Genomic DNA, 11,135 nt, shown 5'->3' on the forward strand with positions numbered 1-11,135 from the left:
AATGATCCGTAAGTCAATGGGAAATAGATGTGTTGTAAACAACAAAATAAGGCTATCCAACTCTATGGAAAAATAATAAAACATAATTCCTACTAAGTACAATGTGTCTCTATTTAAATTAAACCTCACTATGACAGGTAAAACAATAACCATTCATGAAAAACTCTCCTCCCTGATAAAAAAAAAAAAAATCTTACATTTTCAAAGCATAACCCATCAGGTAAAGAAACTGATGAATTTAATTCCATTCAAATAAAACATTTCTTTCAAAAAGGTTAATAGTTAATAGACAAATGGCAAAATGACAGAAGAGATTTGCAATCTTAGAACCTACTAACGTTTTAAGATTTCTTAGTCATTAAAATAACTTGTCTTTTCAAAAAATTATTTAGTTTGCCAAAGCTTTTAAAATGGAATTTTATTCTTTTACCATAAATGCATATTATTTTATCATTTTAAAATGATTATTGCAAGATAGGTTGTATGAATGTATAATACCAGTGGAGAAAATAAACATTGTGTTTTAAACTGATAAGAAGAGATACTACACTTGATCTTAGCCAAAAGGCTGAGATGCAATTAACATTGTGTTTTATAGAGTGTGGTTCAATAGCCATTCCCATTAGAACCTGAAGAATTGTTTAAAGCAGATTCCCAGTTCTACACCAGCACTATGTAAATTCACTGTGATATTAGATAGTTTTCTCCCATGCTGTAGGAAGTGAGGTTTGTTCTTTCTCCTAGCTATCACTGTAGTGAGTAAGATTAGTTTCTTCCTAGGAGACTCTATAGGGATGTACAATTTCTTACAAAGGTTGATTCTAAAATTTGTTCTGCAAAAATGTTTACCATTCTTTAGTTACTTGCAGTTATTTCCATGGTAGTTTAATTGTATTTTCTATGTAGAGGAGGTACAGTTGATTTTATGGAACTGTGTTTCCTTTGGACAGGTTGAACTATTTAATTTTCGTATGAGTAGCTATATGTTTTAAAATCCGTAGTCTGACAAAATTGCTCTTTTTCTCATACTGTGCCCTATCTTAAATGATATTGCTGGTGGAAGGATGAGCAGGAAAGTAGATACAGTATAACGAGAAAAATGAAAACATTTGGGGGAATAAAGATGGCCATTTTCCCATAATGATGCTTTAAACCTTGGTGGTTCTGAGAGCCTACTGCTTAAGAATAGGTATCTCTTACCCATGTCCAAATTGGAAAATTTAAAGAGTTTTAGGATTAAAGAGAATAGCATTTTGTATGTTGTCATAATCCTGCTACCATCTTGGTAGCTACTTCGCTGATAACATGTTAGGGTGATCAATGTTGATTTTCAAGTGATTAGGGAAGATTAGGGTATTCAAATTAGGGTATTCAAACTTTCTGTAAAGGGCCAGAAGATAAATAATTTAAATTTTATGGGTCATATGCTCTCTGTCACAACCACTCAACTCTGCCATTGTAGTGTGAAAATAGCCATAGACAATACACAAACAATGGGCATGGCTTTGTCCCAATAAAACTTTATAAGAACAGACAGTAGATTTGGCCCAAAGCCATAGTTTCCACACCTCTGGTCCAGATATAAAGCACGTTGGCTCGTGTTTGGTTGTGGTATGTGTGTCAGGATTGGTTATCCTTTCATAAGGATCAAGAGTCTGGTGCTGAGTAGAGGGACTTGTGTTAGTAATGGAAAAATAAATGTCTTGGGATAGAGACTTATCCACACAAATAAAGTCAGGGTTAATTAAATGAAAATGTGTTTACAGTGACAAATTAATGCCCTTACAGCATTAAAGGAAGATAAACTAGTGTGTTTCTATTTCTATGGAGATTTTATGTAACACAATGGCCTTTTCACTATGCCATTTTATGTAATTACCATTAGCACAGAGGCCATTAATTCAATATAATCAAGGAATGTAAATGTCAGCTAACATTGTGCTATGTCCATCACTAAATATTTCTCTCCATTTTTCCATATTTTGTAATTGAGTTTTCTTGTCAGACTTTTCAACATTATTTTGAGATCTGACTGTTCCTGCCAAAATGAAATGAAATTATTAACAAGAAATTGTCAGCATTCATTCACATTAAAAATTCCTTTTAATATAATTTTTTCTGTTACCTTAAGCAGTAGAGGCTTTCATTTATCTCAAATGTACCCATGCTTGCTGTAGGTGAACGGAAGGAACATCACTTATTGATCTCAGTCAGAATTAATGAGCAATAGTCACTTGTGAGCCTGTGTTCTTTCGTCATCTTTCTTCTTCTCTTGCCCAGTGACCCAAACCACCATTATAATGGGCTTCCTTTGTACGTTTATCATGTCTTTACTGATTGGGCTGTATTTGAAAGTCAGGCACTTTGAGCTTGTAACGCTGACTTTCACATGTCAGCCACATGTATAGTGTTGTGTTTTTAAAACATGGCATTCTATTACTCTCCAGTTTCTCCACAAGTGAAATAAACTTGGAAAATACATTTTTATATAATATATGACACTAAAAAAGTAAACTAATTAAAAAATTACTTAACAGGGAAAATAAAAATTGCTAAAAGCACCATATTATTATTGAGTCCCAAGCCTGAAAGAATTTCCTAGAGGTCTCGGTTCATCTTCATAAGATCTATGTTTAAAGCATGCCAGAAAAATGTGTGCTAATTTTATGAAATTTCTTGGAAAGCAGATTGGATTTCATCATGTCACTACTCTTTGAGGAGTAGTATACCCAATATGCTACAGCACACTGACAGAAGCAAACAACTTATAGGCCATATGACTACTAATGCTTACCTCACAATCTCTGTTTTCTCTTTTTTTCCATACCCACTTTCATCATTGGAGTTTCAGCACTTATTGTTACCTAGTTTACTGAACTTATCTTCTGATTAGTTGTCAAAATATCAGCCTTGACTTCTGTAATTCACCCTTCACACTATCATCAAAATAACTTTTCTTGCAAAAATGATCATTACTTTCCTACTCAAAAGTCTTCAAAGATTTCTAATTGTTTACAGGAAGAAAATTTAGACTCGTAGGCATACTATTTTAGGCATACTGTCTTAGGAAAGCAGAGCTTAAGACCAAGATCTTCATGCACATGGTTTATTTGGGAAGTGATACAGGGAGCAGGAACCCTTTGAGGAATCTTAAGTTCCCAAATTCTCAAATGTATTGAAGAACTCCCTGCTGGAGACTAAAAAGGAAAGTATTTGTCCTTCAGTTCCTTTTCCTTCCTGGTGAAGGGGAGCTCTGTGGGTTTCAATGGTCCTTCACATAATTGGCACGTGTGATCCTACAGGTGTCTCTAGCATATTATCAGAGAATGTACAGGACAGGAAGTAAGAAGTATGGGATATTGGAAGGCCACATCCTGTAAGAATGCTCCTGTCCAAAGTACGCATGGAAATGATTTCCACAGTAGTGGCTGGAGTTAGAGGTGGGGCTATTAGGATTTGAAGTAGTACCCAATAATTGTCAAAATTATGTGGCATAAAAATGCTTCTTATGTTATGTGACTTGAATTTCTGTCCAGTCTGAAATTTCATCGTTCTTTTTCTGTGTCCAGACCAAATGTATAGAGGCTACTAACTTGCTTATTAATTAATTTCTTCATTAAAAGTTTGTTGAGCGAGATTATGCATCAGGTAACCTTTTAGACATTGGGGATGCAGAGAAGTTTCCACGCCTCATGCAGGTTGTATTTGATTTGGGAGAGGCAAATAACAAACATGTAAAGATATGAATGTGATTATTTCAGTTGGTGGTAAGGGTGATAAAGATCATAAAGCAAGGCAATAAGATAAGTAGAGTAGAGGAAGGGCTGAGTGAAATCCTCTCCCTGGAAATTACATTTGACCTGCAGTTTAAAGGGTGAAAGTGAAAAACCTAAACAAGAATCTGGGGACAGTATACTGCAGGTGAAGATAATAAAAGTGTAAACTATCTAGAGCTGCAAATCAGTTTTGTGTGTTCTAAAGGGAGGGAGAAGCTTATATGGTTAAAGTCTAGTGAATAGAAGAGAGAGTGAAGAGAAGAAGAAATACAGGTAGGACCAGAATTTGTAGATCCCTTTAAGTCAAGGTAAAAAGTTTGGATTTTAGTAGAATGTCATTGAAATATCATTGAAGGGATTTAAGAAGAGAAGAAATATGACATGATTTGCATTTCATAAAAATGCCTCTGGCTACTATAAGGATTTCCCTGGGACTTCAACCTCTCCTACCCTGTGCCATTGAAGATGCTGCCTCTACAATATATATCACCATTTGAATGTGTTTTCCTTACAGAATGTAACTCTTCTTAAGGGAGGGCACCATGTCTTCATATTTTTGTAGACTGTGCCCCTCACATATTACAATTACTAAATACATGATTGATAATAAATGTTATAAGATGGATGAATGAATGCAGGTCTACAAGGGTGTTTCAATAAGTGATACTAGAATAAGAGGACTACACAGCATACAGAGTAGTAGTTTCTCTGAACTGTTATTCATTGCCTGAGTATTTTCTAATCCTCTACATCCAAGTCTTAAGATGACATCCCTATATTGTTTGCTTATGTTCGACTTGTGATTTACTCTGCCTTTCAGGTCGTTCCCTCCTCTTACACTGAATAGCTTAGATGTTTTTCACTGTGAAGTTAATTTTATTTCAGTAAGTACAAGAGAAGTAGTAGAGTATAGGTTTAAGAGTACAGAAATTGGAGTGAGGAAACAAGAATTTAAAGGGTGAATTAAAATATGAGTTTGAGACAGTGCAAGGAAGATCCAATGCTTTAAAAAGGCATTGGTGACTTGGAAAATCTTTTCAGAATGTAGAAATAGGACAACCTCGCAGATGCTTGAGCTTTATAGTTAGATTTGCGATTCAATCATGAATGTACTATTCATTAGCTCAGTGACCTTGAGTAAGTCACTTAATCTTCATAAACCTCAATTACTTCATGTATTTTATGTGAATAACAGTGTATACTCCATAGGATCCTTGTGAGGTTTAAGTAACCTAATCGTATATGAAATGCTTAGGACAATTTTGGACACATTTTATATTCTCTAGACTGGTAGTATTATTCTTAGTAACCAAAATATGCCTCAAAAGAGAATGACACAGTAATAGCCTTTTCCAACTGTAATGATTAAATTAATTATTGGTTGCTGATCTTTCCAGGAGGGTTGATTTGCAGGGTATTTTTGTTGAGGCACAGAGCTACAGTCCAAGCTCCTTTGATTTCTGTTTTGATTTCCAACCTAGGGTCAAAATAAATCAATTTGTGAATCTTGCAATGAATCCATTATCCTTAAGGAGGGAGCATTTGGAAGACCAATTATAAAATTAAAGAGAATCCAGAATATTGCTGAGTAGACCTATAATCCTATTTCTCTATGTAATTTTACATATGCAATTTTAGAATAATTCTACTTTGTTGGTTAAGAACAATTTTGGTTTGAAGTGATAGAAAATTCAACTCTAAGTGGCTAAACAGTAGTTTATTTTTCTCTCATATAAGAAAAAGTTGAATTGTTCATCAAAGTTGTTAATCAGTGTTTTGGTTTCCTTCCTTCTTGGATAAATGATAGAATAGTACAATTCTGTATGATAGATTTATGCTTTGTTCTTCCTTAAAGTTAGGTGTAGCTATAGTTGCTCTGGCCAATGGAATGTGAGCACATGTGGCATTTCTGGGCAGAGAAGCCTTGAAGAGTTAGTGTTTCTGCCAAGTCCCCTTCCCTCTGCCATGGTAATTGGTGATATATCACGTGACAGTCTAATGGAACACAGACTTCATTGGCCACTGGGGTTTTGAGGTTGTTGGTTACAGCAGCATATTCATCTGATAAATGGCCTCACTAATACAAACCATACAAGACACCAGCTTTATCATATCCTGTTTTATCATCTCTGTTTTCATTTTCATTCCTATCACATCATATTCTCAAGATGGCTGCAGCAACTCCAGGAATCATTTTAGTGTTTAAAGCAGGAAGAATTAGTAAAGAGGGGTGATACTAGGCACATTATTCATTTTACCAAGAATGCAAAAGATATTCTGGGTAGCTTTTAAGACCTCCCCTTACATCTGCTTGGCCAGGAGAACTGGGTTAAATGGCTGCCACTAGTTACAAGGGAAGTTGCAAAGTGGGCAAAGTACCATCCCAAAACAAACTGAGAAGATGTGGGGATGTGATATTGATCACGCTACTGACAGTGTACGCCACAAGGGCACAGTTACCATAGCAAGTGTTCCTTTTTCCAAATGAAGATGGAAACACTCCAGTAGGATCAACTCAAAATCCCCATTTCAAGTCAGCAATCAACTACAGAAAACCACTTTTGGAGTAATTCTCCCCACCACTATATCCCAATGCGTTGGTGTTATGAGCTAAACCCTGTTTCCCAAATTGTCATTGGATGGTTATATGGGCAATAGTTAAACAAAAAAATTGACTGAGGCAAGATATGTCAGTTCTGTTATTTCTTCTTATCTAAAAATCACCACATTTTGGTACTTAAGAGAATTAGTTTGATCTGGTCATAATAGTCCTTCTTAAAAAATGTTAAAGGGACTTATTTTTTGAAAACATACACAATTATGATTTCAGTTATTACCCAAATCATAATCATCTTTTGGAAACTTAAAATTGACTGGTAGTTTGTTCTGATGTCCTAGTATATATTAGAATTGCTGAGTTTTAATATCCAGTCTATAATACTTTCACTTTTTTCATATTTTCCATTTTTGGGAAATTTTATGTACTGCTCTTGTCCTTTTTTAAAAAAAATGAAATGTCTTTAAAATGACATGCCCTTTTTTTAGGGAAGTTCCATTTTAAATTTGGACTTCTTGATGTTCATTATACAAAATCAATGTAGCTTTTTATATTTTAAAATTCTCTGTTGATAGTATAATGTGTTCAGCATATGTATGGGGGCGGTGGTTGAGAAGACAGGCATTTAAGCAACAGTTTGTCCTAAACTTGAGGGCTCCCTTTGATTTGGTTTAAAAATATAGTCACTAGTCATTTTTTCAGTTTCTTGAAGAGCTTAATAATATAGATATGTACTAAGCCTGCTAATGTTTATAGCTCTGTTTTTTCCCTCTGATGCTAACTTATAAGGCAAACACTCTCTCTTGATTTTGATACATGTGAAGTTGGGCTGAAACTGCTGTTTCTATGTTCTGCTTGACCATCAACATTATGATTTTGGAAGACATGTGTATGGTTCACTCTGTAGTAGCTTTCCTTTAACAAGGCATTCAACAGAGCCTTCGGTTTCCCTTTCCAGCTTTTCCTTTGGTCTACTGGTTTATCATAAAGAATTTGAAGGCATTGGTCACTTAGAAAATGTGACCCAAGACTAGGCCTACCAAGATCTTTCCAGAATAAAGCCTATGTGGTTTATGACCAGATCTCAGTCCTATGAATTTGTGAAACTCTTTGGAAAGTCATGTGATACTTTTTCATTTGGAATAAAATGTGTTAATTACATTTTAATTGAGATTAAAAGTAACAGAATGTCCTTTAAAAATACTTAAAGCTTTAAGACTCATTAAGTTACTTAATGCTATAAACAAGCTTAAGTTTATTAAAATGAAAGAAAAGGATTACAGAGTTTGTGAATGCAGGGAATTCACTTGCTCAGTGTACAGTAAAAAATTAACCTTGCCCAAGAATCATTCAGCCTTTAACTAGCTTTTGGGAGATAACCTTTAAGCCTTTGGAATGTCCTGCTTGATGAAAGTGTCTGTTTACCAGGGGGACTTGGGCCATTCCAGGTACTTGATGATTTGTGGTAGAGAACTTGGGCCATGCAGTATTAACTTGATACTTGAGGGGCTGGAGACAGGTCAGCCAGGCAGGTGGTCAGCGATGTTTATGTGGCCAAGCAGTAATACAACTCTGAACACCAAGATTTGGGTGAGTTTCCCTGTTTGGCAGTACTCCATGCATGCTGTCACACAGTACTGTTAAGAGAAATCATTGCTATCTGCATTGTAACGATAATAAGTCCATTGCTCAATACCCAGCAAGTCAATACAGTGAGACACAGGGTTGCGTCAGAGAAAGGGATTTAAAGTTTAATTGTAGACCTGCTGAATGAGGGGATGGGAAGAAATCTCAAATCCATCTCCCTGAAGAGTTTGGGACTAGAAGTATTAAGGGTTTTGGAGTGGGCTGACATGTGGAGAGTACAGAGTGAAGTGATAGGGCAGAGAGCAGAAGAAACTGTATTCTTATGCTGATTCTGTTCTTCTGTGGGGGTCTTCAAACTGGTTGGTTTCACCTGTTTTGTTGGAATTTAGGATCTGAAAAACATCTTAAGCAATTCTTAAACAAAAGCCTTATGATTCTAATGTCAGAAATCCTATCTATTGGAACGGTAGAGATGCAAATGTTACCTAGTGACTTTTGGTTACAAGGAAGTGGGTCAAAGTGCAGCCTGATTAATGCTTAATTTTACCTATACTTCTGTCTAGAATTCTTGTTAGTGCTGTGAGGATGACTTCAGCATGCCTTACTGGGAAAGGACAAGTGGAAGCACCACCAAGCACCACGCTTGGTCTCTCCTGAACCCTGCTCTAGGCAACTCTTCCCTTTGTTGATTTTAACCTGTATCCTTTCACTGTAATAAACTGTTGGTGAACATAATGACTTTCTGAGTTCTGTAATTCTTCCTAGTCAATCATTGAACCCAGGATAATCTTGGAGACCTTCTGAATTACATTTAGATTGTCATCCTTTACCAGAAATTTGCTTTAAGTCTAAAAATAGTTGCAAAGAATCCCCACCACTTTCTTCCACAGACTCAGTCCACCACAATGTCTCTTTTGGTGGACTCAGAAATGCTGCAATTAGATGTGTTGGATGGTAGTTACACCTGCTTCACTGCACTCCCATGAGGGGAGGTGGTGGAAGGTTTCTGATGCAAGTGGTTCTTTACTTTATTACTAGTGAACATGACCCTCACATATTCTATCCTTCACTGACCCTGTGGTCAGCCTAGGAAGAATTGGGAAGGAGATTAAGAGTGTTTTCATCTGGCTGGGCGCGGTGGCTCAGGCCTGTAATCCCAACACTTTGGGAGGCCAAGGCCGGTGGATCACGTGAGGTCAGGAGTTCAAGACCAGCCTGGTCAACATGGTGAAACCCCATCTCTACTAAAAATACAAAAAAAAAAATTACCCAGGCGTAGTGGTGTGTGCCTGTAGTTCCAGCTACTCAGAAGCCTGAGGCAGGAGAATCGCTTGAACCCGGGAGGCTGAGGTTGCAGTGAGCCGAGATTGTGCCATTGCACTCCAGTCTGGGTGACAAGAGTGAAACTCTATCTCAAAAAAAAAAAAAAAAAAAAAAAAAAAGAAGATAAGATTTTCGTCCAGACATCCAGTTTCTTTCTTCCTCCCAACCTAACATCTCATTGCCTCAGCTTCTGTTTTCCTGAACTTAGGCTATATTCTCAAATTACTCTCAACTAAACCCTGCTAGTATAAGCTAAACATGGCTTAGAACACTCCTTTTTGGAGCCTTTTCTTTATGATTAGGGATACCGAACACTTTCTGAAGGAGAGGAAGTAGAGGAAGTATTTGGGGACAAACAATTTTTCACAGTGGCCCCACTGGGCATGGGGAGATCAGAAAGGTGTCTTTTCTGATGTGACCCAGTATTACTCCAGAAAAGAGATGTTGAATTGATTTGAGAATAACTTCTTTTCACTTAGCCATTTGCAATGATCTCTTTCAGGCTTATTGGTATTTCTCTACACATTCTTATGCCAGTAATAGCTCCATCTTCACTCAGATGAGAGGTCTAAAGCACTTTATAACATGTTCTTGAGTAGAAATTCTAGAACCTCTGGGACTCTCACCAGGAAACTCCTTGCTAAGCTTCTTGCACCACCTACTGTTAGGGTATTTGCTTTCCCCCAGGTTTTTACTTCTTTACCCAGCTCTCTGGAATTAACTTTTATTTTGATTCTTTCTTTAATTGTATACTCAACCTGTATTCCCCATGGCTTCTGTCTTGACTTCATGTACGTCTCTGTAGCTCTCATTACACTTGTCTTATCACACATCTTCCCCTGTAGGATGAAAGAACTGTGTCTGCTATGTTCACACTTGTGTTTCCAGTACCTAATACAGTTTCAAAAATATAGTAGCCACTCAATAACCATTTGTTGGATTGATGAATGAATGAGAGCTAGGCACATTCCACTTTCATATCTGAACTGCCTCTAGGAATGTCAGTTTAAGTCAGAGACTTGGTACCTTTAGTTTCCTGACTTGAGCTTTTTGAGAATTTAGGGGTTATAATTTAAAAAGCTCTTTTTTGTAGCTTGATGAATAAGAACATCAACGAAAATTTTTTTCCAAACCAAAAGGCAGAAAACTATCAACAAATCCTGTAGAATATTTCTTTAAAATCAATACTTAGGAAGATCAGAGATAAAATAATTGCTATATACAGTACAAAATAAAAATCGGGCCACAGGAGGGCGGGGTGGGAAACAGAGAAACTTCTTACAAGTTGTCATTCTTCAATTAAAGATTGCTTTCTATTTCGGTAGCGTCTCTGCTGAGAGCATTCCCACAGTTTTTAATAGCTCAGTCTCAGCTGTCAGGAACATTTGTGTTAATTTTTCCTGTTCAGTACACATAAGAATTTCTGTGCCTGTTGTTTGCAGATACCAAAGTCTGCTTCCTAATAATGTGACTGAATATGTCCATCAAATATAGCTGTAAAAATTCCCTTCTATTTCTTGAAAACCCTGGGATGTTATCAGATTTATCTGCTGGTATATCAAATCATATTAAAAATTAAATGTAACAATGTACCTATTTAGAGATATTTCTTTTGCTATATTGGTACACTCTGGTGAAAATGAAGAAAGGATACCATATGATTACATTTTTCGACCTTATTGTTATTAGTATCATTAAGAGGGCGATTTGCACATCATTTTGAAAACATTATACATGGAAAACAGGTACACTATGAATTAAACAAACATTACTCCTGCAATTTTAGTGGATTCAAATATTTCCTGTTCTCAATAATCATTTGAATCTTCTCCGTATGGGGTATATTCATTTGCTTTAACTGCTATTAAACATTGCTGCTTCAATTAACAGTT

General features: G+C 36.2%; 1 pseudogene; it reads right to left on the reverse strand.

Moving 5' to 3' along the window:
- Positions 1-474: 474 nt before the first annotated feature.
- LOC111551783 lies at positions 475-580 on the reverse strand (annotated as a pseudogene).
- Positions 581-11,135: the final 10,555 nt, after the last annotated feature.

Source organism: Piliocolobus tephrosceles, chromosome 7 (genome assembly GCF_002776525.5).
Source record: "Piliocolobus tephrosceles isolate RC106 chromosome 7, ASM277652v3, whole genome shotgun sequence".
Classification (NCBI taxonomy): Eukaryota; Metazoa; Chordata; class Mammalia; order Primates; family Cercopithecidae; genus Piliocolobus; species Piliocolobus tephrosceles.